This window comes from Coenobita brevimanus, chromosome 101 (genome assembly GCF_032717465.1).
Source record: "Coenobita brevimanus isolate Jiangsu-jjx chromosome 101, ASM3271746v2, whole genome shotgun sequence".
NCBI classification, from domain to species: Eukaryota; Metazoa; Arthropoda; class Malacostraca; order Decapoda; family Coenobitidae; genus Coenobita; species Coenobita brevimanus.
Genome location: NC_137054.1, coordinates 55,685,097 through 55,706,618, shown reverse-complemented (window position 1 = coordinate 55,706,618; position 21,522 = coordinate 55,685,097). Strand labels below are relative to the sequence as shown.

Sequence of the window (21,522 nt, the reverse complement as noted above, 5' to 3'; positions counted from 1 at the left end):
TAATTTTTAAAATCCACCTCACGCCTTAAGTAATCCTTAAAATGCATATGTGTGTAGAAGATTTTCTACTCAGAATGACATATTCTTTCACCTCTACAAATATTTGCAGAAACTCGTAGTACTCATTGTATTTATGAAACATGCTGTGTTTCATAAATACATGCTGTTTCATTGGTGCATGGGGCACCAATCCGATCGCTAAATTAAGATTTGTTGAAATATCGAAATAACGTCGCCAAGTAATGTTCCCACCAGTTTAGTGTTCCACCACCAACACAGAGCTAAAACATGATGCTATAGCCAGTGTGTGCATGTTCCAATAGTAGTTCGATCATTTGGTGAATTTTGTTGTTCTGCCGTGTCAACAGGTTAGTTTTGTTTTGCTTTTTGCCATGATAATTGTTTTGCTGATGCAGTAGTCATTTTTTAGTCTTTATTTTTCTGTGGCTGGGGAATGGCTGAGAGAAGGAGGGAGGTGAGAAGACAGGAAGAAATCAGTAGGATAGAAGTTGTGGAAGCAATGAAGAAAGTTAAATCTGGGAAAGCCCCAGGAATTGATGGAGTGTGTGGTGAAATGCTGAAGCATGGGGGAGAGATAGTAGTAGAATGGATGTGGAAGATGTGCAGATTAGCCTGGGAGGAAGGTAGAGTCCCGGAGGATTGGAAGTCAGGTATAATTATTCCCTTGTACAAAGGAAAAGGGGAAAAAGAAGTGTGTGGTAATCATAGGGGCATTTGTCTTCTTAGTATAATAGGAAAAGTGTATGGTAGGATACTTATTGACAGAGTTAGAGAAAGAACAGAGAAATTAGTTGGAAAAGAACAGGGAGGCTTTAGGAAGGGAAGAGGTTGTGTAGATCAGATATTCATTCTTAGATCTTTAGTGGAAAAGTTTCTAGAGAAGGGAAAGAAGTTGTATGCGGCTTTCATGGATTTGGAGAAAGCACATGACAGGGTGGATAGACAAGGATTGTGGAAAGTGTTAAGAATATATGGAGTAGATGGGAAGTTGTTGAATGCTGTGAAGAGTATGTACGATGGTGCGAAGGCTGCAGTGCGTGTGGATGGTGAACTAAGTGAATTTTTCTCTTTGAAAGTTGGTTTGAAACAGGGATGTGTCATGTCTCCATGGTTGTTCAATCTGTACATGGATGGGGTAATAAAAGAGGTACAAGGTAGGGTAGTGGATGTTGGAGTGGCCCTGGTGAGAGAGGATAGTGTTTGGAAACTCCCTGTACTGTTGTTTGCAGATGATACTGTGTTGTTGAGTGAAGACGAAGGGGAGCTGCAAGGCTTGGTGGATGAGTTTGGGAGAGTGTGTAAGAAACGGAATCTGAAGGTGAATGTAGGGAAGAGTAAAGTGATGGTCTTTGAGAGAGGTGAAGTCAGTGAATGTACAACGAGGTTGGATGGTGAGGGATTGGAAAATGTGAGTACGTTTAAGTACTTGGGTAGTGTGATGAGTAAGGATGGAGGTTTGGAGGGTGAAGTGCTTGAAAGGGTACAGCAGGGAAGAAAAGTTGCTGGTTCTTTGAAAGCAGTGATAAGAAACAGGGAAGTGAGCATGGAAGTGAAAAAGTTAGTACATGACAGTATTGTGATACCAACTCTAACGTACGGAAGTGAAGCTTGGATGTTGTTGGAAGGACACAAGTCAAGAGTGAGAGCAGTGGAAATGAGTTATTTAAGAGGAGCCTGTGGAGTCACATGGAGAGATAGGCTGACGAATGAGGATATAAAGGAACGTTGTGGTGTTGATGTGGATGTGATAGGGAGCGTTATGAGGAACACACCGAGGTGGTTTGGCCACGTGAAGAGGATGGAGGGTGAACGACTGACGAAGAGAGTGTATGTGAATGAGGTGGAGGGGAGAAGAGGGAGGGGGAGGCCGAGGATGAGATGGAGGGATGGGGTGGAGAGGTATATGAGAGAGGGGGGTGTGAGTTGGGAGCAGGGCAGTGAAATGGCGGGGGACAGGGCAACTTGGAGGCGATTTGTTTGTGGCCACCCCAAACGGGATTGAGGCTTCTGGCAATAGATAGATAGATAGATAGATTTTTCTGTTTCAACTATGATATATATATATATATATATATATATATATATATATACAGTAATCTCTCCACTATCCGATGTAATAGAGCCAAAGGCATGTCTGGAAAGTGGGTCCGTCCGGATAGTGGACCCCTGCCTCCTGGACTGGTACTTACAGACCCTAACCTAGCCTAACTCAGAATGCCACCTACATAACTCTCTACCGGACATGCATAGCACCTATTTATGACCCTATTCACACAAATAAGGGACAGAAAGTATGAAATAAATGAAAACGAACCAGATAAAGAGGAATTAGAAGTGGGTATGGAAAATATTTAGCAGTGTATAGGGCACTTACCACACGTCCGTGGCTGTTCATTACGAAGGTTAACCAGCCTGCTCTATGGCTCTGGCAGTGTTGAAAATGCTCTTGAAGCACATACAGTAATCCAGTGTTGTGCTGCACTTAATCCTTTGCACAATGAGTTATAATTGTTTAACACTGCACTTACTGTTCTTGATTGCACCGTGCCAGTTTGCACTCTGTACTTAATCTTTGCACTCTGAATTCTTATTTCATAACACTGCATAACACTGTAAATTCCCATTTGGTCTAGTGGCAAGGTATTGCAGTTTATTCACTGTTTATTCACAAAAACAAGGATGTGCGGCATCCATTGAATGAGCGTCAAGTCAGAATGGTAGTTAAGTGGTAACTGGGGAGGCCGGGAGGGATGGGGGAAGCAAGCAGCGAGGGTAAACACAGCCGGTCGGCACTGCGCGCCAATTTCAAAGTACAGTTGAAAAAAAGTCCCCCCCTCCCCCCAAAGGCCCGGGCTCGGGCCCAAAATGTCCGGTAAGTGGGGAGTCCGGATAGTGGGCGTCCAGATAGTACAGGGATTACTGTATATATATATATATATATATATATATATATATATATATATATATATACACACACACACAGGGTGTAACGCGACGTATGACAAAAACTTGCACCAATGATCTATCATGTAATTTTGAGTATATTTTGTTCTGTAGACATATGCTCTCTGCGATCCCAGTTCAGTACCCAGCATTCGGCTGTTTTGTGTAAAAACGTCGTCTCTTGCATATGCCATTGGGTGAGAGCTTCGCAGGGCGATGGGAGACGAGTATTATTAGCTTATACTGTACTGTACATGAAAATCCCATATTCTATCTGTACACACGAGTTTTAAGAAGAAACTTTACGTAGTTTATTGATTCTTTAACGTCAAGTCATGCATTCATGCAATTCTTTTGCACAAATCCACCGTAATTAAGGATCAGATTCAAATTTTATGGCTTGCAAAGGAGTAGGGAGGGAGGGAGGACAGGCTGGCGCGTTGTTGCCAGTTATGTAATATTTGGTTTGTAGGATGTAGCTACCAGCATTATTTTAACACCCACAGCTCATTCAGTGAAAAAACGTAATTCTAAAGGGAGATTAGCCTCACTTTATGTCAGGAAGAAATTTATTTATCACAGTTTTTCTGCTGCAAGTAAACGTGGCGCCATTGGGTATCTCCACCTGTGTTCCTGTCTGCAGCACTGGCATTATCATCGCAGAATCCGTTAAAAAATACATGGTGTCTGCATATTCTTCATTGCTGTACGTACGTGGCATGCTGTTTTATGAACATGTGAAGCTGAACCCGGTGAACCACAGAACGTGGAGAACAGTATTTGAAGTGTGTGCCTCCCCTGCAAATGTTCCCGTTCAAATGACAGTGGACGCAGGGTTGCCAAGTCCTTCTCATCAATCTCGCTAGTCTAGTCCTGAAAACTTGCTAGAATGTCGCTAGATAATAAACACTGCAAAACATCGCTAGAAAACCCGATAAAATCTCTAGAATATCACCTAAAAATGGGAAAAATATCCAGAATGTAGCTAGATATTATGTTGCCGGACGTTAGTGCTGCAAGTAGAAGCAAAAAATAGGTCTAGCTGCATAGTCGTTACATTGGCAAGCCTGTGTCACTGTTCTCACGTCAACATCATATGAAAAAAATGGTGCCACTTTTACTTGCATCAAAAAAATTGTAATGAATAATAATATTACTCCTGACTTAAAATGATGCTAGTCACTCAATACAGTAATGTTCTTTCACTGAATGAGCTGTGGGTGTTATGATAATGCTGGTAGCTACATCCTACAAACCAAATATTACATAACTGGCACAACACACCAGCCTCTCCTCCCTCCCTCCCTACTCTCTTGCAAGCCATAAAATTTGAATCTTATCCACAATTAAGGTGGATTTGTGCAAAAGAATTGCATGACTGCATGCCTTGACGTTAAAGAATCAATAGACTACGTAAAGTTTCTTCTTAAAACTCGTGTGTACAGATAGGCAATGGGATTTTCATGTACAGTACAGTATAAGCTAATAATACTCGTCTCCTGTCGCCCTGCGAAGCTCTCACCTAATGGCACATGCAAGAGACGAAGCTTTTTACACAAAACAGCCGAATGCTGGGTACTGAACTGGGATCGCAGAGAGCATATGTCTATAGAACAAAATATACTCAAAATTACATGATAGATCATTGATGTAAGTTTTTGTCATACGTCGCGTTACACCCTGTATATATATATATATATATATACACATACAGGTATATACACACACACACACACACAGTATTCGCAGAAAGTTTTGACGCCAAAGGGCCGACGTCATTTTTTTTTCACGTTAAGTGAAGTAGGCGCATTACTACCCTCCCCTGTGATGTGAAATGAGCTGACGCTTTTTCTACGAGAGCTGGCAACCCTGTTCGATAGATTGGGCACCACTGGAGCAGGCTCAGTAACGTTTGGGCAGCAGTAGAAGAAGGATTGTCTCCGTGTGTGGTGCACCACGAGGACATATTTGGACGCTAATAGCGCAGTTATTTGGTTACCTACCATGTTCTCATTATGCCTGAAGTGACCACAAGTCAGGACAAATGTGTATAAGTGATAACTTTATACAAAGCTGGCCACAAACTCCCATTTATTGCAAATCAAACAAGTGTTAGACTGAGGACAGTGCAGAGACTGTTGAAGCTGTTCAAGGACAGTGGGGAAGCCATTATTCCCGCTCCACTTCCAAAGCCTGGGAGACCTCGTAAGACGACCTTGAGGACCCGTCAGCTGATCTCCAGACAGGTTAGCAAGGATCCAAGACTAACAGCACGGGATTTAAAGGAAAAGAACCCACGTTACTGGCAGATGTGTCTGTCAGGAGTGTACAGCAGCTGTTGCATGACAATCTGGGCTACAAGAGTTTTCGTTCTCGTAAAAAAACACTGTTAACTAAACTACAGAAGAAAGAGTAGATTTTTGTAAGAAATATCTAGCCTGGAGTGAGGAGCAATGGAAAACTGTGCTTTGGAGTGATGAGTCAACATTCACAGTCACTGGTACCCCTTCACAAGTGTATCACAAACCAGGCAGCGACCCCTTGGATCCTAAGTACACTTCCAAGTTTGTTAAATACCCAGCCTCACTTATGGTTTGGAACTGCTTTACATATTATGGTGTTGGTGAATTGTAATTCTTCCTGCAAATGAAAAAGTGAACCAAAGTGAACCAAAACAATTATTTGGGGCCCTTATGTGATGTGTTAAGTGACTCTTTTGTTAAAACCAAGGCAAAAGTGTTTGTGCAAGATTCTGCCCCTGCACATGTTGCAAAGTCATTGAAGCAGTGTCTAACAGACTGTGAGGTTCCCTTTATTCATGATTGGCCCAGAAACAGCCCAGATATCAATCCAGTTGAGAATTTATGGGCCCACATGAAACAGCAGCTACAAAGTATGGACACATCATCTTTGCCTAAACTTGAGTCTGCAATCAAGTAGCTGTGGACCAGTTTTAGTCCATCTGTTCTGCAAAACTATGCCACCAGTCTCCCCAGATGCCTTAAGAGGATAATAAAGAGGAAGGGGAATGCCAGTAAATGCTAAATTCAATGGTGAGTGTTAATTTACTTGCTTCTTGCTAACCATCCTTCTTTGTTTGTTTGTTTGTTTTCTTAAGGCGGCATCAGCACTTTCCGCACATATTGTGCATATATATATATATATATATATATATATATATATATATATATACATACATACATACATACATACATACAGTAAAAGTCCTATTATTCGGCAGCTGATTATTCGGTAGATCCGACATTTCGGCAGTTTTGAGAAATAGTCCCATTTACGAAAATCTTTGATTGTTCGGCAGATGTCCAGAATCATCTCGGCAGTCCAGGAAGTGTTATCTGTGACTTGTAGGCCTAATGTTTCATTACACTACTGTATATTCACTAATTTCTATATTCTTTCAGACTCAGGTATAGTATTGTATTGATTACAATATTGGATAGTATCATACAGTACAGTAACCACCCTCACCAAGCCCCCTCGCTAATGCTTGAAATTCGTTCATTCTTGACGCCTTCCTGAAAGTGACATTTACTGGTAATTGCATAGCCCATGAACCACTGATACTGTAATGCATTACCCATAAATAAATGGTGCTTATTAAATCAGTTTCCCCATTGTTTTTAGCTGTACGACTTTGACAGCTCTAGTATTTTTATTCCTCAACATAATAGTGGAAGGGACTGTCCTGTTTAACCAAACCTAACCTAACTGAGTTTAACTGTACCTAATAATTTAACCAAACCTAACCTAACCTAAAGTCAGAAAAATACTTAAAAATAAACTGGAGGAATATGAATTGCTAAGGTCTCTCTGATGAAAGTTAAATGTACATTTAGTGCTTATTCTTTTGTTCATTTTTGTGTTTAATGTGAGAGAGAGTATTGATGCAAACAGTAATATACCCCATTAACCCCTTAATAACCTCCGGCACTGAACAACTGTTTACAGTACTGATGTCAGTGATATCAAGTTAGTGTGAGCTCTAAAGAAAATTGAACAATTATGGGGAGGGAACGAAGGTCACTGGTATGTTTACACGACTCTACACTAAGATTCTAAGCAGTCAGGCAGTCAGTTAATCTCATGTTTTTGCCCATTTGGTAAATGCCCCGTAACTTTATAAATTTTTCCGTGACTCATAGCGAATCATAGAATGGGTTTAGGAAGCTGAATAACACATTGCTAGGTGACCCAGACAATTATCTTCACATCTTCAAGAAAAACAAGTTGATTTCAGAAGAATGGAAGAAACTTACTCTACGTACTCAGAGAGGGATTAAATTTCTTCCATTTTCTTAAAGATGTGAAGATAATCGTCTGGCGCACCTAGCAATGTGTTATTTAGCTTCCTAAACCCATGCTATGATTCACGGGAGAAGTTACAAAGTTATGGTGCAATTACCAAATGGGCGAAAACATCTGAGATTAACCAACCGCCTGACTGCTTGGAATCGTATCGTAGAGTCGTGTAAACTTACCAGTGACCTTCGTTCGCTTCCCATAATTGTTCACAGTTTTTACTGTAAAGTGTTGTTCAATGCCGGAGGTTATTAAGGGGTTAATGGAATACATTACTGTTTCCATCAATACTCTTCCTTTCACGTGTAAACAAAAAAAACGAATAAAAGAATGAGTGCTAAAAGTACGTTTAACTTTCATCAGAAAGACCTTACCAATTCATATTCCTTCACTTTATTTTATGCAATTTTCCGACTATTTTGTTTTGTTTGGAAAAAGTACTGTATACAGCATTCACTCCAAACATCTGTCTATCTATCTATATCTATAGCCCGACGCCCTAATCCCGCAAAGGGTGGCCGCAGACAAAACGCCTCCAAGTCACTCTGTCACCCACCATTTGACTACCCTCCCCCCAACTCACCCCCCCCTCCCTCATATACCTCTCAACTCCATCCCTCCACCTCATCCTCGGTCTACCCCTCCCTCTCCCTCCCTCCACCTCACCTACATACACCCTCTTAGTCAGTCTTTCATTCTCCATTCTCTCCACATGTCCAAACCACCTCAGTGTATTTCTCCTTATCTTTTCAACCACATCCACATCTACCCCACAACGTTCCTTCACTTCTTCATTCGTCAACCTGTCCCTCCACGTCACTCCACATGCTCTTCTCAAGTAACTCATTTCCACTGCTCTCACTCTTGACTTGTTCCCCTCTTGCAAGGTCCACGCCTCGCTTCCATACGTCAGGGTAGGGATCACAATACCATCATGCAGTGACTTCTTAACTTCCATACTCACCTCCCTGTTTCTCATCACTGCTTTCAGTGTACCAACAACCTTTCTTCCCTGCTGTACCCTTTCACGTACTTCTTCCCCCAAAGTTCCATCCTTACTCATCACACTACCCAAGTACTTGAATGCACTCACATTCTCCATATCCTCACCATCCAACCTCACTGCACACTCTGTGACTTCATTCCTCTCAAACACCATAACTTTACTTTTGTTTACATTAACTTTCAGCTTCCTCCTCCTACACACTGTCCCAAATTCATTCACCAAACCTTGCAACTCCCATTCATCTTCACTCAACAATACTGTATCATCAGCAAACAGCAACACCGGAAGCTTCCAAATCTCACCCTCATTCATTAGGGCCACCCCTACATCCACTGCCCTACCTTGCACCTCCTTTACAACCCCATCCATATATATATTAAACAGCCATGGAGACATCACACATCCCTGTTTCAGTCCCACATTGAGATCAAAGAACTCACTCAGCTCACCATCCACTCGCACCGTAGCCCTAGCTCCCTCGTACATACTCTTCACAGCACTCAACAATTTCCCCTCCACTCCATATATTCTTAATACCTTCCACATACCTTGCCTATTTATTCTGTCATAAGCTTTCTCCAAATCCATGAAGGCAGCATACACTTTCCTTCCCTTCTCTAGATACTTCTCCACTAAACATCTTAGAACAAATATCAGATCTACACACCCTTTTCCCTTCCTAAATCCCCCTTGTTCTTCTCCAACTAGCTCATCTGTCATATGCCTAACCCTATCAATGAGTATTCTACCATATATTTTACCAGTCACACTAAGAAGGCAAATACCCCTATGGTTACCACATACTTCTCTCTCCCCTTTTCCTTTGTAAAGAGGAACAATTATACCTGATTTCCAGTCCTCTGGAACCCTTCTCTCTTCCCAAGCCAATCTACACAACTTCCATATCCACTCCACAACAATCTCACCCCCATACCTAAGCATTTCACCACACACGCCATCAATTCCTGGGGCCTTTCCCAGCTTAATCTTCTTCATCGCTTCCACTACTTCCGACCTACTGATCTCTTCCTCCCTCCTCTCATCTCTTCTTCTCCCAGCCATTCCCCAACCACTTATACTCACACTGCTCTCACCCTCTACATTCAACAAATCCTCAAGGTGCTCCTTCCATCTCCTCAATTTCTCTCTCTTCTCCACCAACAATCTATTATTCCTATCTTTCACTCCCCTACTATTTCCCCTTTCACACTGCCTTACTTTCTTTACCTCCTTCCAAAACAGTTTCTTACTCTCCCTCCATTTCACACTCAGATTCCTCCCAAACTCTTCATCCACTTTCTTCTTACTCTCCTTCACCAGTCTCTTAACCTCCCTTCTCCTGCTCACATATACCTCTCTCTTCTCTCTCTCATCTTCTCCCCTGCCTCTGCTCGCCAACCATTCACCATATGCCTTCTTCTTTTGTTCCACAGCTCGTTTCACCTCATCATTCCACCATGCTGTCCCTTGCACACCCTTGCATCTCCTCCTCACTCCACAAACCACCTCACACGCTGCGCTTATCTCTTCCGTGAATATGTTACATACGTCTTCCACCCTTTCCATCTGCTCTAGCTCATACCTTCCCAATCTTTCTTCCACTATGCTCTTATACTCTGTCATTTTCTCACTATCTTGCAATTTCTCCACTCTTCTCACAGGAGCTGCTTCCTCCTGTCTTCCCCTTCGTCTCCTCAACCACTTTCTTTGCAGCTCTACCTTGGCCATCACTAAGTGATGGTCCGAGACTCCATTCCCCCACCCTCTCCACACTCTTGCATCCAACACTTGTCTTCTCATTCGCTCATCCACACACACGTAGTCTATCATTGCCTTTCGTTCAACAAGTTCACCATCCATCCTCCTCATTACTCTCCATGTATACTGGTGGATGACGAAAGTAGGTGTTGGCTATTGCCAACCCCTTACCAGCACAGATGTCCACCAAAGCACTACCATTCTCATCTACTTCAGCTGGCACACCCCACTGACCAACCACTCCATCCACTCGTACATTCCCAACTTTGCCATTCATGTCTCCAATCAACAGCACTCTCTCGCTCCTCTCAAACTTGTCCATACATGCTTCTACACTCGCCCAAAACTCATCTTTCACTCTTGCCACTCGATCCTCTGTTGGAGCATACACACATACAATCGCCCATGCTTGTATACCTACTTTCATCCTCACCCATACAATCCTTGCACCCACTGTTCCATACTCTCTTATATTCTCCTTCCACTTCTTGCTTATCATCAGACATACTCCCTCTCTTGCCCTCTCATTCTCACTGACTCCCGCACATATACCTACACCATATTCCCATTCTCTCATCCTTTCACCTTTCCATTTAGTTTCAGTCAATTCACATATATCCACTTTTGCATCCTCAAGCACCTGGACAATCTCTCTCTCTTTCACTTCATCATTCACTCCTCTCACATTCCATGTTCCCACCCTCAGAATGTCCTTTGTCCGTTTCTTAGTCGTCAATGTATGGTCCGTCCGGGCCTGAGGCGCTTTATTCGCTTTTTTAGTTAGTTCTTTTTACGGGGTGGGGCACTAACCCACCACCAACCCTTTTAGTCGCCTACTGTGTCATTACACTTGTATATGTTCACTAATATATATATATATATATATATATATATATATATATATATATATATATATATATAGTACACTGCTTCCCGTCCGATCAGCGAAGTTAAGCAACGTTGGGTCTGGTTAGTACTTGGATGGGTGACCGCCTGGGAACACCAGATGCTGTTGACATCCCTACGTGTCAAGTGGGGTTGATGGAGGATTAGTGCCCCTCCCTGTAAAACAATTAACTCTAAGCCCTTGGCCACCCCGTTTGGGATACATGGCATCTGGCAATGAATGATTGAATATATATATATATTTTTTTTCAGATTTAGGTATAGTACTGTATTGATTGCAGTATTGTACAGTATACAGTACTCTCTCCAAACACAGTTGTAATACCATAAGTGGTGATGACAGTGTTCACCAATATATTTAAGGTACTGAGTGGGTTAGGTTTTTGATTATTCGGTAAATCCAATATCTCGGCATCATCCCGGTCCCATAGATGCCGAATAATGGGACTTTTACTGTATATATATATATATATATATATATATATATATATATTTATATACATATTTATATATATATATTTATATATATATATTTATATATATATTTATATATATATATATACATACATACATATATATATATATATATATATATATATATATATATATATATATATATATATATATATACATCAATTTCTTGAGAGTTACTGATGTAACATGCGGTTGGACATGAGGACCACCAAGACATAAAGTAACTTGGTGGTGGGATGAGGGTGTAGAAGCTGCAGTTAAGGAGAAAAGAAGTCTTTTCCGGGAATGGAAGAAGGGTGGTAGCAAAGAGGAATATTTGGCTGCCAAGCGTAGATCTAGAAGAGAGGTATACAGGGCAAAGTCTGAGTCACAGAGACTATTACTTGATAACCTAAATCATGGGGAAAGGAAAAATATATTTAGAGTGTCAGGTCAAGTGAAGAGGGATAATCGGGATATTATAGGTGAGCAATGTGTGAAGAATGATGAAGGAAGGGTAGTTGTGAATAGTGAAGATATTAAAGGTGCATGGAGAGAGCATTATAACCGGTTGTTGAATGAGGAGTTTGACTGGGATAGGGAAGGTTTGGAGCCAGCAGATCCAGTGTTTGGCCCTTAGCCTTTGATTGATACTGCTACTGTGAGTGAGGCAATAGGCAGGATGAGGGTGGGGAAGGCAGCAGGTGTGTCTGGGTTGACTGCCGAAATGTTGAAGGCCTCAGGCGATTTAGGGGTGAGTTTAGTCACTGACCTGATTAATAGGATTATTTATGAGTGTATTGTACCAGATGATTGGCTGAAGAGTGTAATTGTAAATGTGTATAAAGGGAAGGGTGATTCCCTGGAAAGAGGAAATTATAGAGGTATAAAGCTTTTAGAGCAGATAATGAAGGTAATGGAGAGAGTTTTAGAAGGTATGATTAGAGAAAGAGTGAATATTGATGAGATGCAGTTTGGGTTCATGCAAGGTAGGGGGACCACTGATGCTATATTCATTGTTCGACAGCTTCAGGAAAAATATATTGGTAGGAGAAGGGATCTTTATTTTGTTTCTGTTGATTTGGAAAAGGCCTTTGACAGAGTCCCTTGAGAGGTGGTGAAGTGGGCAATGAGAAAGCTTGGCTTGGAGGAGTGGCTGGTTAGGGTGGTTATGGCTATGTATGTGGGTGCTCACACCCAGGTAAGAGTGAATGGAGATTTGAGTGATGAGTTTTCCATGAATGTTGGTGTGCATCAGGGGTCAGTCTTGAGTCCCATGTTGTTTATCATGGTACTTGAAGCCCTTTCACGTGACTTTAGAAACGGACTCCCGTGGGAGTTGTTGTATGCTGATGATTTGGTGTTGATTGCAGAGAACGAAAGGGAGGCGGAGGAAAGGTTTAGGAAGTGGAGAGATGGTATGGGGCACAAGGGTTTAAGGGTAAATGCAGATAAAACAAAAGTGATGATATCTAGGGTTGGTGGCGGTACTGTCAAAGACGAGGGATAGTGGCCATGTGCAGTTTGCCACAAGGGCGTGGGAAGTAATTCCATCTTGTGCGGTGTGTGTGATAAATGGGTGCATAAGAGATGTAGTGGTATCAGAGGTAGACTGCGAGATAATGCTGATTTTATGTGTACGGGGTGTTGGGGTGAGCAGGTGGAGATTGTCAGCCATGAAAGGATTGAACTTGCTGGTGAATCTCTTGAGTGTGTGGAAGAGTTTTGTTATCTGGGAGACATGTTTTGTGCTGGAGGTGGGGCTAGAGCTAGCTCTGTGGCTAGGGCGAGAAGTGGTTGGAAGAAGTTCAGGGAGCTCTTGCCTCTCCTGACATTGAGAGGACTCTCCCTATGTGCTAAGGGGTCTTTCTATGCAGCATTTGTTTGGAGTGTAATGCTGTATGGTAGTGAGACCTGGGCAGTGAAGGAGGAAGATATTCGCCGGCTCAGACGTACAGAAATGACAGTGATTAGGTGGATGTGCAGAGCGTCCCTGCGTCCAAGGCCTGGAGGGGCTGGGTTTATGATGGAAGAGTTGAGAGGTAGGATGGGACTGGAGTGTATTGGTGTTGTGATGAGGAGAGGTAGATTGAGGTGGTTTGGACATGTGGAGAGGATGGGGGATGATAATTGGGTGAGCAAGGTGAGAAGTGTTAATATTGGGGGTGGGGTTATGAGGGGTAGACCGAGAAAGACATGGGACGAGGTCATTAAGTGTGACCTCAGGGTTAAGGGACTGAACAGGGAGGCTGCAATGGATTGTACAGCGTGGAGAGCCGCCATTAGGTGACCAAGGCCGACACATGCAAGCATGTTGGAGCCTTTAAAAACACAAAAATATATATATATATATATATATATATATATATATGTTATATTCTGTATATACATATATAATATATTTGATTTTTTAATGGTTTAAACATTTACGAAAATTAAGAAATGGTTATTGATTGACGTATTTTCCTAAAATATAATAAATGTACTTTGGGGTAAAGGGTTCAATGCTGGACTGGTGGAAAAGACTCAGGGAGTGCTAACAGTCCACGGGTTAGGAGGCGCAATACTTCCCTTGCCCCGGGTGCTGGCAACCTGCGCTACGCCACTGCCTCCTACTCTCTGTCAAGACTTGAGTCACAGTGCTGCTTTTTTGCCCACCTGTAGCATTGCAGATCTGGTCAGTATTCCTCAATTCACTGTGCCCAAAAGACTGTGAAAAGAGTGAGGGCCTTGGTGGTGTAAAGAAATAGATATCACTCCATAATTAGAAAGGTGGAGATATTAAAGAAATTTGAGAGGTGCCTCCATGAAAGCAGTAAGTACAGTAATGGCCTTTTTTTTTTCTTTTTTTTTAATCACCTCCATCTCTGAATATTTATTATAAATGGTTACAGTGATTTATAAACCATTGGTTAGATTTTTCTAAGCTACATATTTTTCGTAGGGAAGCAGGCAGACATCATTATTTGTTCCTATTCTCCCATTCATTTGCATTTCCCATTCTCCTTTTCATTTTCTGATGAAGAGAAAAAAGAAAATCACCTAGTACAGTGGAAAATGATCACCCAGCACAGTGTTGTTCCTGTTATTTTATTAGGTTGGAAATGTAGTTGGGATGGGTGATGTGAGTGTGTGAAAATGGAGGAAACACGACAGCTCTGTTGGTGGCCAGGCAGCAGGGCGACGAATCACTGAATCAGTGGTCATTTACCGAATTGGCACTTTTAACTGATAATTTTTATCACCATGTAGATTTATACACACCTGATTATCTGAAATCTGTTTTAAAAAATTGTGCTTAATTTAACTTAATATTATTTCACCCTTGGGCTGTCCACTCTCCAACTTACATCACCCTCACTTGTACCTGTCCACCTCATCCCTCCATCTTGTCAGTCTTCCTCCTTCCCCTCCCAGCTCACTCACATACAGACCTATTCAGCCTGCATTCTGTCCATATGGCCTGATCCCCTTAAGGTACTTAAGTGATATACAGTAATCCCTCCAAGATCCAATATAATAAAGCCCAAGCAATGTCTGGGACTTGGGAAAAATGCCCCTGGACAGGTACTTATAGACCCCAACCCAACCTGAATTTGAAAGCCACCTAAATAACTCCTTACTGGACATCCACAGCTCCTATTGAAAGACCCTAGTCACACAGATCAGGGACAGAAATCATAAAATAAACAAAAAGGATCCGGGGCATGAGAAATTAAAAATGGGTAAGGAAAATATTTAGCAGTGTACAGGGTACTTACGACACGTCCATGGCCGTCGCGAAAATTAACCCACCTCCTCTATGGCACAGAAAAGGGTGAAAGTGCACTTGAAGCATGTACAGTAATCCAGTGTTGTGCTGCACTTAATCCTTTGCACTGTGAATTATAATGGTTTAATTCTGCACATTCTGTTCTTACTTGCGCCACACCAGTTGCAGCATGCCAGTGTTGCACTCTGCACTTAATCCTTTGCAAACTGAATTTTGATTTTTTAACACTGCACAGCACTGTGAATTCCCCTGTGGTCTAGTGGCGAGGTATTGCAGTTTATTCACTGTTTATTCACAAAAGCGAGCACGTGGGCAGCCATGGCGATGAGCTTGCAGTCATGATGGTGTGTAGGCGGGAAATGGGGAGGATGCAGGGGTGCTCTAGTGGACGTTGCCGAAACTACGCACCATAACACAGCTGCTCGTCGTCACACGGCAGATTTAGAGTAGGAATGACTACATATTGGCTTTTTGTGTGTGTGTGTGTGTCCCAGATCTCAAGCCCAAAATGTCCGGGACTCGGGGTGTCTGGGTCTTGGGCGTCCAGGTCTTAAAGGGATTACTGTATTAATACATATACACCTCCCCCACTATTCAACAGGGGTGCGTTCCATAAAAAGTGGTTGAATAATGAATTGGTCGAATAACGAACTGATGTTTCCCTTAAGGTTGTTAAGAAATAGGAGGGTTAGGTTCTTGACCACCACCGTCATTCAACAGATATTCAATAAAGATGGAAATAATACCAATGATTATGAACGAAAGTGACACAGGGATTTGAGCAGTTATCTCATAGACCTACATTCTCAAGGAAAATTGTTTTAGTACTATATACACCTCAGATAATTGACATTTTATTTGCGATCAACAAAAATATTGAAGAACAAATGTAATATACCTACTTAAAGAAAGCCGCCTGAATGCCTTTGATAGTCTGTTTATTGCCGATCCAACTGACTGGATATGATTTCACGACACCAAACAAACTCAGACTAATCCAGTTTAAAACCATAAATTGCAGTGGAAGCCTAATGGGGAGCTTTGCTCCCAGGACTCCCCAATGATTATAACCTACCTAACCTAGTGCAAACTTAAGATATACATTACATAAAACTGGCACCAAAACAGTTTCATTCATTAAGGGCTCTCGTTAATCTTTGGGGTAATCATCACCTGACCATATGATGGCGAAACACTATCTCAGGTTGGTGAGCACATCGCTGTGCTTGAGAGGGGTAATAGTAGGGGTCTTGGGTGGAGCCATGGTTGTGCTATAGTATTCCACGAGGCCAAATAGAAATGCAAACAAATGAAGAGGCAACCGATCAGCAGGGCAGAACACAGGAGACTGTGCAGCTCAGCCGGTCTGTCTGGCAGCGTGGTTTGAATTGTTGAAATGGCGGGGATAACCATGTCGAACAATGCAAAAGGGTATAAATTTATAAATGTCGAAACAACGAATTTTCGAATAACGATTGGTTGAACAATGAGGGCTTGGTGTATATCTTTTGCTTCATTTTGTTTCAATTATAAAGGCTCCAACTTGCTGGGATGTGTTGGCCTTGGTCACCTAATGGCAACTCTCTCCATGCTGCTCAGTCTCTGGCAGCCTCCCTATTCAGCCCTTTATACCTGAGGTCACATGCTGTGACCTTGTCTCAGGTCTTTTTCGATCTGCCTCTCACAGCGTTACGCTGATGCTCACATTCCTTACGTTTCACACCCAATTGTCATGCTTCTTCCTTTCAGCATTCCCAAACCATCTCAATGTACCATACCCCTTTTCATTGCATCACCAATACATTCCAGTCCCATTCTTCTTCTCAACTCTCCTCCTCAGGCCTCAAATTCAAGGACACACTACACATCCAACTAATCATTGTCATTTCTGTACATTTGAGCCAGCAAATATCCTCTTCCTTTACTGTCCAGGCCTCACTACCATACACCATTATATTCTTAACACATGCCACATACAGAGATCCATAGCACAGAGGGAGACCTGTGTTGGGGGAGGCAACACCTCCCAGAACTTCCTCTACTCACTCCTTACACAAGCCACATAGCTAGCCCCAGGCCCACTTCCTCCACACAACATGCTCTCCAAATAACAAAACTCCTCCACACACTTCAGAGTTTCCAACATGATTTATCCTAAGTCATCAGCATACAATATCCCCCATGGGAGTCCATTTCTGAAGTCAGGTGAGAGAGCTTCAAGCACCATGACAAACAAGGGGCTCAAGACTGACACCTGATGCACACCAGCATTCACAGAAAACTATCACTGAAACCCCTATTTACTCTCACCTGGGTGGTCACACCCATATACACAGCCATAACCACTCTAACCAGCCACTCCTTGATCCCAGGCTTTCTTCTTGTCTACTTCACCACATCCTTAAGGACTGTCAAAGGCTTTCTCCAAATCAACAAAAAGTACAGCTGCTTTTCCTTTCCTATACAAAATAGCTTTTCCTGAAGCTGTTAGACAATGAATATGGCATCAGTGGTCCCTTTGCCAGGTGTAAACCAAAACTGCTTCTCATCAGTATTTGCTGGACGAGTCACTCTTGCATGATAATCAAAGACATTAAACAAAACCCACACTTGTAGATGAAGAATGTATTTACCAAGCAGTTTTGGTGGACACTGCCACCATCTTCAGTGGTCAAGACAGAGAGAGGGAATGACATTGACAATACAAGGGCTTCTTTTTTATGCGTGTGTGTGTGGGAGGGTGGGGGTAAAGGTGACATGGGGTCTGGTGGATTGTAAGCAGGGGGGACATCACCAGACAGGTCAGGTGTAATTCCTGTGTGACCTCACCTGTGTCGGTGCAGGAAGGGACATTCCCACCAGAGACCTCATTATAGGATCAACTGTAGCATGTACATGCCTTCACTAAGGTTGAAATTCTCGTAGTTTTGGATACACATGGCTTCAATAATCTTTCGTTTCTGAAAGTCATGACTTTTATACAGTAGGTGGCTGCCTTGCTAGTCAATTTAGTGTATGGCTTCACTGAAATGATTAATTATTGCATTATTCCAAGTACATATTTTTATGGCATGCTTGTGTTCCTTGATCCGTGTTTCCAAACTTTGACCTGTTTGTCCTGTCTAAACTAGTTCACAGTCTTTGCAAGAAATATTATATTTGCCTGCTTCTGAATATGTTGTACATTTGCTCGTTACTAACATTGATCTGATGGTGGAGGTATACCTAAATGCTATATTTACATTTACATCACTACTGTAATCTGTTAACTTTAATGTATTCAAGTCTGTAACATAAGGCAAAGTGAGGAAGTGTTTCTTTTCTGTGGTGTGGTTTTTAGGTACCCAGTATGTAATAAGATTGCCTAACTTTAAGTTATGCTTTCTTTTTTTTTATGAACCATTTGGGATACCTTAAGTTTTGGAAGATTTCCCAAATGAGATTATTTTCTTCTTGTATGGTATATGTTCTTGACTGCAAATTCTAAGGGCTCTTAACCCCTAAAACACGGGGCGTCGCGTTTGCGACGCTCGCCAAAGAGGACATAACGGCAGAGCATCGCGTTTGCGATTCGAGTTAAGTTTGAATAAACGTGGGCAAGGATGTTCCAGCTGGTATTGTCTATCAGTACTACCACCCTTTAGCTACCATTAGCAACTTTACCTTTGTACTACTGACCTCCGTTGTTGCCAAGTATCGCATTCCCCCCCCCCCCCCCACCACCACGGCCCGGCCAGCCTGGCTGTGATACATGGCAGTGCTCTGACTGCTCAGAACTGTAAATCTGCGCTCTCCTCTCACAAGCAGTTTATGCTAATAGGAAATGCTTGTTTCCCCAGTTGTAACACTAGCTTTTTTTTGCACGGTTTGCCCCTTTTTAACGTCAGTTTACCGCAGGCTTTCAAAGTGACATTATGGCGAGTTCTAGCTCTTCCGAGTCAGTGCGAGCGGCCGACAGGAACGAGAATAAAGTGACGGGCGTAAGGCAGAATAAAAAGCGTGCTGCGGTGATCTTTTGGGAAGTAATATGATTGAAAATAATGTACTGTAGTATACGTGTTTTTAGGTGTGAAAATGGAAATGTTTGTTGAGTGACGGGAAGACAGCTGCCGCGCTGCATGTCGGCCGTAGGCTTCGTTGATTTTAGCCTTATTTTCAGTGCTTATTGTACAAATACGGATTCCAAACTACCTGTACGTTGTAGTATAAAGTTTAATGTGACAGAATGAGGCTGTGGTAGAGGGGAAACCAGGTTGCTGGAGGTGTGAAAGTGAAGATTTTGTTACCCAACTTTGCAAGTCTCCACAAGTCCTTTGGTAGTCCACAAAGGCTCAACACCTGTCTCTGGAGAAAGCTGAATGTAAGTACTATCTGCCATACCAAGTATAATGTTCTAGAGTTAATCTCTGATTTTTGGCTAATATTTTCCTACAGGTACTCAGACCGCGATTGAACCCCGCCTCCCGGGGGGGGGGGGGGGTTGGCTGTCCATTGTCCGCGCATTAGGGGTTAAGGAACATTGATGAGATAACAGACAATTTTCTGGCAGACTGATGTTACAAAAATAATGAATGAACAAGTTACAACTGGTTGGTTTCCTATACACCTTAAAGCCAGTTGAATGTCATTCCCTCTCTCTATCTTGACCACTGAAGATGGTGGCAGTGTCCACCGAAATTGTTTGGTAAATACATAGTTCGTCTACAAATGTGGGTTTTATTTACTGTCATCAGTTTTCACTCATTCCCTTATACCTTCAAGGACTCTCCATTGCTTTTTTTTTCTGGTTCAGAATTTTTTTGCCGCCATAATTTCCTCTTCCCAGGGCATCATGAGCCTTCCCCTAATACACATTTACTATCACACTCTTCAGCCAGTTGTCAGGGCAACACAGAATGTATGAAATCAGTTTCTAAACCCACTCATATCTTCTGAGACCTTAAACATTTTTAGTCAACCTAGACATGCCCACCACCTTCACCAGCTGCATCGTACCTATTGCCCTGCTCACGGTAGCAGCATCAGTGAAAGGCCAAGGACCAAACACTGAATATGCTGACTCCAGACCTTCGCCGTCCCAGTCAAATTCCTCATTTAACGACCAGTTGTAATGTTCTCTCCATGCGCTTTTAACCCCTAATGCGCGGCCATCGACAGCCGACCCCCCCCGGGTGGCGGGGTTCAATCGCGGTCTGAGTACCTGTAGGAAAATATTAGCCAAAAATCAGAGATTAACCCTAGAACATTATACTTGGTATGGCAGATAGTACTTACATTCAGCTTTCTCCAGAGACAGGTGTTGAGCCTTCGTGGACTACCCAAGGACTTGTGGAGACTTGCAAAGTTGGGTAACAAAATCTTCACTCACACCTCCAGCAACCCGGTTACCCCTCTACCACAGCCTCATTCTGTCACAGTAAACTTTATACTACAACGTACAGGTAGTTTGGAATCCGTATTTGTACAATAAGCACTGAAAATAAGGCTAAAATCAACGAAGCGTACGGCCGACATGCAGCGCGGCGGCTGTCTTCCCGTCACTCAACAAACATTACCATTTTCACACCTAAAAACACGTATTTTACATTATTTTCAATCATATTACTTCCCAAAAGATCACCGCAGCACGCTTTTTATTCTGCCTTACGCCCGTCACTTTATTCTCGTTCCTGTCGGCCGCTCGCACTGACTCGGAAGAGCTAGAACTCGCCATAATGTCACTTTGAAAGCCTGCAGTAAACTGACGCTAAACGGGCAAACCGTGCGAAAAAAAGCTAGTGTTACAACTGGGGAAACAAGCGTTTCCTATTAGCATAAACTGCTTGTGAGAGAAGAGCGCAGATTTACAGTTTTGAGCAGTCAGAGCGCTGCCATGTATCACAGCCAGGCTGGCCGGGCCGTGGTGGGGGGGGGAGGGGGGAAAATGCGATACTTGGCAACAACGGAGGTCAGTAGTACAAAGGTAAAGTTGCTAATGGTAGCTAAAGGGTGGTGGTACTGATAGACAATACCAGCTGGAACATCCTTGCCCGTGTTTATTCAAAACTAACTCGAATCGCAAACGCGATGCTCCGCCGTTATGTCCTTTTTGGCGAGCGTCGCAAACGCGACGCCCCGTGTTTTAGGGGTTAATATCCTTGTTGTCCACCACTCCCTTTCCTTCATCATTCTTCACACATTGTTCACCGATGACATCGCTGTTTTCCCCTCGTCATCTGATTTGCCACCTTAAGTACCATATTCTTCCTTTTAGTTCCATGTAGGTAATCCAGTAAAAGTGTGTGAGACATGTCTTAACTTGTATAGCTCCTTTCTAGTCCTATGCTTGGCAGCTAAATGTTTT

At 42.6% G+C, this 21,522-nt stretch overlaps 1 protein-coding gene across 2 annotated transcripts in view; it reads left to right on the top strand.

Moving 5' to 3' along the window:
* The window catches only part of SF2 (splicing factor 2), a 114,412-nt gene that overhangs the window by 26,250 nt on the left and 66,640 nt on the right, over window positions 1–21,522 (top strand). The window lies entirely within an intron of this gene.